Here is a 6,709-nt window from a genome sequence, read left to right as displayed (position 1 = left end):
CCGTTGTTGTCGTTGTTGTCGTTGTTGTTAGTGTTGTGAACTTGTTAAAGAAATAAAAAACGAAGAGCTTGATATGCAAGCAAAATACAAAGTACTTTCTAGCATTTATTAATGATAACAACAACAATAAGAATGAAGGAGTTTCTTTATTTCTAAACTAGTCTAGTGCAATCTTGTACTTCCTACCATCAAAGAGTTTTGTAAAAAGTTCTTCTTATATTGAACGTAAACAATATCCTGTTTGTAAAAACTTTATATAGGGAGTGCTCAGCGATGTGGTTTATTTTTTACTTGCTTTTTTTTAAACCACAGGTTCAACTTCTTAAGGGCTAATACGGTTTTAAGTTTTTCAAAACAAAATTTTTTTTTTTTTCTTTTTTTTATTAGGTGCTTTCAACCCACTGCGATATGCAAAATGAATTCATTTGTTGAAATACACTTCTCTTGCGCAATTTGGGCTCCTTTTTTAATGCCAACTTCTGCAGATAGTGATACTAATGCAAGATCCGGAATTTATACGGAATGCGTTAAAACTTTGTAGTCGAACAATCCCATTTATTTATTCATTTTTTTTTTTTTTTTCGGCCACGATAAAAGGCTATGCCTTTCGTGGTAACCAATTCTGGGCGACTTACCTAAATTGCGGTCTGTAATTGCATTAGTTGTGAACGGTAGCGATACGAACGGAAATATTGGAACAACTATCCTGCCACCTGCATAGTGCTTCCTATTCCTTGTGCACTTACTACACTGCACTCTTGATCGTACGATCGTACATTATCTTATCATTATTATGATACGAAACGATTTTATCCACAGCGGTATCGTACGATAAAATATGCAATTATTTTTTAATTTTTTCAAATATTTTCATCGACTTCAACAATGAGTAGTCGCAGCATGTTCTCCTGAGAACGGAGATGAGAAAGACATTCTCCCTACAAATACCACAAATGTTTTCATAAGCTTACGAACTGTTATTGCCTTGGTCGAACCAATGTTGTAAAATAAAACAAATTCTATCAGAAATTTGGCTCATATTGAGAACACAAACGAATAAAACATCCTAACGTGTCCCCCCTAACATGTAATGTACAACAGCCCAACTTAAACATGAATACGTTGACAGATTCGCCGTTGTTATGCTATATACAAAAAATGTGTGACACAAAAACTGACCTTATAGAAAAAAGGGAAACAAACCTATGCGCTGCGAGATATCACCGAATTTGAATATTCTTTGAACAGTTGATGGCAGCAAATCCTTTTCGTGTTTAGATAACAAAATTTTTATCGTACGCAAGAGTCTTGAAAAGAGCGATTAATATCATATATGCCGCATGGCTAGTTAATGTCACTTCACTTCCTTGTTTCCATCATCGCTAACCGACCAGGTGATGAATGTTACTGATGAACCAAATGATAAGACATAAATAAGGAACACATATAAATAAAAATATAAACATAAAAATATTGTCCATCTTAAAAACCTATAATCTTTGATTATCATCTCAATCGTACCTTTGTGGAATCTAAAAGTGGAATTAACATAAACTACGAAAAATATACATTGTTAACGGAAAAAGAGCACAAAGAAACACAGTGAACTAAATTAAGCGTGTGTGACCAGCACTACTTATTTTTAGCAAAATCGGTGCAATATTTCGTGAAAATATCTTTGCCATTAGTTATTAGTTGCTGTCTAATATCTAAACCTTGCAGAATGTATGCCATTCATGTGTGTGCCAAAGGTGCGTCTACCTGAAGTCCTTGTGAACGTTAAATACATATGCGCATAATTATGATTGCATTCTGTACAATAAGTCGCGTAGGGTACATTTTTTTATTTATTAACAAAAAAATTGGTTTTTCTTCGCTTGAAAATCGAATTTTTCTCATTCAAATACTTGTCAATCATGCAAAAAAATCAATATTTGTAGAAAATGCTACCACCTTCCCTCATATGTAGGCATTTAGAATAATCTTTTTTTTCTTTTAGATTGAGGTTTGCACCAGTCGCGCCCCCGTGTGCCGCCAATCCTCTTCCATTGAACGTGCCTCGCTAAAAAATAATTTTTTTTTTCTTCTTCTAACACTTTTGATAAAAAATGTGCTTAATAATTTCTGCGGATGTTATTAGCCTATTATTGCGTTCCCCTCCTTCCTCTCTCTCTTTAGGTCATCAACTCTTAAAAAATCCACAATTGTACGTAATTGCAGCGCAGATGAAACGATTCAGAAATACTTTATGCTCGTAAAATTGAATGTTACGTCAATGAAATCAGCCATGACGATAGAAATAGAGCGAAAATAGAAAAAAAAAAAAAAAAAAAAGAAAACCTCGTAAACGTCAATGTCAATGAGTATTTTTCAACTGGAGAATTCTAAACTTAATAATAAAACCGACTTAAACTTAATAATTATCAAAAAAACAAAAAAAAAAAACTTAGCCGTTTAAAGAAAATTAAATTTAAAAATTTGCTAAATAAGAAGAAATTTTATCAGCCGACAAAGAGACTTTGGAATGAAAAAGTTGTCCTTCCCAGAGATGTTTACTTAAAAAAGAAGACCTTAGAGATGATCATTGTAATTATGTATTAGTAGGCAGTGTAGTGAAAACAAGAAATCATTTTTGTAAAATAAAACTAAATTTATTGTCTTTGAAAATAATTACGAAAATTCAAAAATCTCTTTTACTTATGTAGGTAATCATAATGGAGAAGAACATAACTAATTCACTGTTACATTTGTTGAAAATTCACACACACACACACACACACACACACACACACCAAATTAAAACGATCCACTCTAACTACAGTGCATTTTTCAAGCAAAAACCAATTTTTTTCTTTATTGGCGTGAGGGCAAAATTTTCCGAAATTTTCTTTATTAGCTGAGTACAGAGATCGCTAAAGCGGTCGATCCGATCTAGAAGCTATTCTTTCCCAGGCGAAGTTATTGAATTGTTTGTTGACCTGTTGAAATTAATTGAATTTTTTTTTTCTTTTTTAATAATAATTAAATTATAAGCAAATTTGGAACTAATATTGCGGAAAAAAATATTCAAAGTACTGTACTGTGCGGCATTTTCCTTTTTAATTGTCTTCCTAAGCTCATATATGCTAGAATCTGGCTTCAGTCATATTAATTCTATTCTAGTAATTTTCACGCTATTTAAGATTGAAACTAATAAATTTCGTACCAAATATTTGTGACTTTGTAGCAATCAAATAAATAAATCATTTATGAATAACTTTAGTTCTTTTTTTTCTTTCTTTTAACGACAGTTATAAAGGAGGTCGATAAGGGTGTTGGTAAATTTTGAAAAGTTTGTCAACCTCTGGCTTAATGGACGCTATGAATATGAGGAAAACAGTTCATTACCTGAAAGAAATTTTTTCTCCGAAATTTTGGATTTCCGCCCAAGCGCTCCAAAAGAATTGGTAAGTAGCAGCCTAATGCCTTAAATAACAGATATCTCTTAAGTAATTTCTCTTATACGCTAACAGATCCTCGTAGATAGTGTTTGTGTTCACTTAAAAGCATTTTCACATGAAAATAGATTAGTTCAACTTTATTGAGATGACCGACCGCTAAGAAGATACGAGGGCAGAAACGATTTGAAGCGAGTCGCTGCTTCCGTTAAGAAACTGAAAATTTTGTGATGTAGATTTTGATATTGATTGTAAATTCAACTGTAGAACTATAAACAATTATTGCCAACATCTCCTTTATATACATAATATGCAAAAGGTACAATTTGGCTTTTGAAGGATGCAGCAAAACAGAGAGCACTTTATGATACTGAGAAAGCAGCCCTCAAAAATATTTCTAGAATTTTCATTTTCGTTACTAGAATGCTATGCATTTGTATTGTACATGCAAAGAAATGTTTGCGACTTCACTAGAGCTCTATATATGTTGGTTCGCAATTTATTGTTTTCAAGCAAATAAGACTAAAACCAAAACGAAATACAAATTAAATTACAACAAACGCTTAGAACGTGAACGCCCCTACAAAGTTGGAAAGTTGGTCTTTTGTTCCTTCTTGCTTCGAAAGTCTTTTGAAAGCAATCCGTAATTTTCCGTACAACCAAACATTGAAAAACGAGCAATTTTTTATTAGTTGTTAGAAAGAAGGATTTAGAACTGCATTTGTATAACTAGAAAATTCAACTTTTCAACCACAATCAACATTAGTTGGCAATCCACACGTACTTGTCCGTGCCAAATATATTGAAATCGGTTAGAAAGAATGCAGTTCTGAGATGTGTTATAACATTTAAAATATTTCTTAAATAACTTGAAATAGTCGTAGCTTTCGTCAAAGCCAACCGGGTAAAAATAGTTTCCATTTCTTCTAATATGGTCATCAAAATTAATTTATAAACCTAACGTTAAGTGAAGGCAACGCTTTTCATATATATATATATATATATATATATATATATATGTATATACATGAATGAATATTTTAATATGAAAACGTCACCATCAGTTGCGTGCATAAATAATAAGCATTTATATATAAGATGACCTTAATCCGAGTTCGGCCAATACGTGTTAATGGCAATGATAAAAATAATTTTTAAACCTAAAAGCTTTAAGTTGTCAGAAGATGTGTTTTGTTTTTTGTAATTTTTGATAAAGTCAATGCTGCTGATTATCAACAATAGCTTTAGTTGTTAATTAGTCACCAAGTTTCGTTGAAATCATAAGTTTTTCTCGAATTTAACTTAGCAAGGTCTTTAGAGTATTCAAAATACAATTTTCCATTTAACTATTGCGGTTAAACGTAGAGGTCATGTTTATTTCCAATTTGTAATTTTTATTGCATAATCGGTGATTTCTGAAATTCTCCATAGACTTGCATGCATAATAACAATCTTTACACTTAACTTTTTAGCCAATTTGATTTAATCGAATTTATCTGCATTTGCAAGTTTTTTTCCCTTCCTTCTTATGCTAATAATGGAAAACCGCAAAAACTATGCACCATATACATCTATATAATTTTGTATATATACATGTATATATATATTTATTATATATATTTTTTTTTTTTTTTTTTCGGTTATGAACGAAAAGTCGATTTTACTCACTATATTTTTATTTGCCCTAAAATGTATGCTTGAATATTTAGATATGATTTTTGATGTTTTTCATTTCATTTCGTTTTTTTTTTTTTTTTTTTTTTAAATTTTTTTACCCAAACAGGTAAGTCTCAAACAAAATAAAAAATTATTTTCCATAAAACCTGAATATATATTTTTCCTTTTTTTAAATTTCCTATGACACACATTTTGGGCAGGTAACTGGGTTACTAATACTAACAGAATTCATACAGTCAGTAGTTGCATTCGAGATATAAAAAGCAGTAAAACTAAAATGTATATATATATAATTGTGTATACATACAATTTAGGGGTCATACTCTGATTATTTCATTATTTTTGCTACCGAGTATTTTCTTCTCTATTACATCGAATATCCATTAGATTGAAAACTGTATAGTGAATATTATATACTTGCAGTTGGCTTTACAAATATACATTTATTTATATATTTGCGTTCGTGTGCGCTTTATTACCTCTTCACATTTATTTATATATTTATTTATCATTTTTTTTATATATATATATATATATATAGACTTTAACGTTCCGTTATGTTTACACAAAACTCTTGGTGTCCATTTTCATTTCATTAGTACGATTTCTTGTTGTTACTACGGGTAGATTTTTTTTTTTTTTATTTTATTTTTTATTTATTTTTTTTTTGTTCAATATTTATCCATATTTTGTTGACAGGTTGCCCTATATTATTTCATTATTTCATTATAAACTTAAACTTTGTTTTTACTATTCCAAGAAAATTTCTAAATCGGATATTGCCTATAATGAAATGAACATTAAACAATCACAAAGACACAAACAAATAAACGAATAAATAATTATCTGATAGTACCTGGTAGTAAATATATACATTAAAAATTATTTACTTAACAAAAATAGAAATGGTAAAAATACGTAATAATATTATTTTTTATCATAAGCATTAATAAATTAAAAATTAGGTTGAATTCTAATATAAAATAAAGTAAATATTTAAGTTTTTTTTTCGTTTTATTACCAAACCAAACAAGAAACTTGCATAACGAAAGTTTTTAAGCTATTCATTTAATGGCTAACAATCGTAGCATATTTCAAGTTGCACTTAACAATTTCAACGCTCTTTAAATTTCTAATTTTTTTCTCTAGTATTCTTTCTCTGCCAGTTTCGTTTTTATTTTCATTTCACGAACACAATAATGATTTTAAGCTCAATTAAGCCTCGCTGCTAATCTCTTCATTTTATTTCTTTCAATGCTTTTCATTATAACCATTCAGTGGACCGCGGTTAATTTCATTTCAGGGTATTTTAAACACGTTCTTATATTAATTGATGTTTATACGTCCTGTTATTTATTTATCTTGCTATTTCGTCGGCATTCTTATAATAGCAAATTTTGCTTCACCGACTTACGGCCGAAAATATTCATTTATTACTAATTTTTTTTGTCAGCTAATGGACAATATATATAGTGTGAAAGTTATTAGAAACATTACTGTAATAGTTGACTTTTGAATAGACGAACTTAAACACAGTCATTTGCGGAAGCGATCTAAACTCGTCTGTCTACCTGTTCATCTTGTCTTTAGATCGC

General features: G+C 30.0%; 1 protein-coding gene across 10 annotated transcripts in view; it reads left to right on the top strand.

Moving 5' to 3' along the window:
• The window catches only part of LOC119631478 (palmitoyltransferase app), a 140,589-nt gene that overhangs the window by 70,942 nt on the left and 62,938 nt on the right, over positions 1-6,709 (top strand). For 8 of the 10 annotated variants that reach the window (XM_038023722.1, XM_038023720.1, XM_038023719.1 and 5 more), the window contains one exon: positions 3,291-3,446. The exons of the other annotated variants lie outside the window; for them this stretch is intronic. The gene's annotated coding sequence lies outside the window, so the exon portion shown is untranslated. Of the gene's footprint in view, positions 1-3,290; positions 3,447-6,709 lie in introns of those variants that run through there. 10 annotated transcript variants of the gene reach the window in all.

Source organism: Glossina fuscipes, unplaced genomic scaffold (genome assembly GCF_014805625.2).
Source record: "Glossina fuscipes isolate IAEA_lab_2018 unplaced genomic scaffold, Yale_Gfus_2 1, whole genome shotgun sequence".
In the NCBI taxonomy this organism is placed as follows: Eukaryota; Metazoa; Arthropoda; class Insecta; order Diptera; family Glossinidae; genus Glossina; species Glossina fuscipes.
This window is presented reverse-complemented; position numbering and strand designations above follow the sequence as displayed.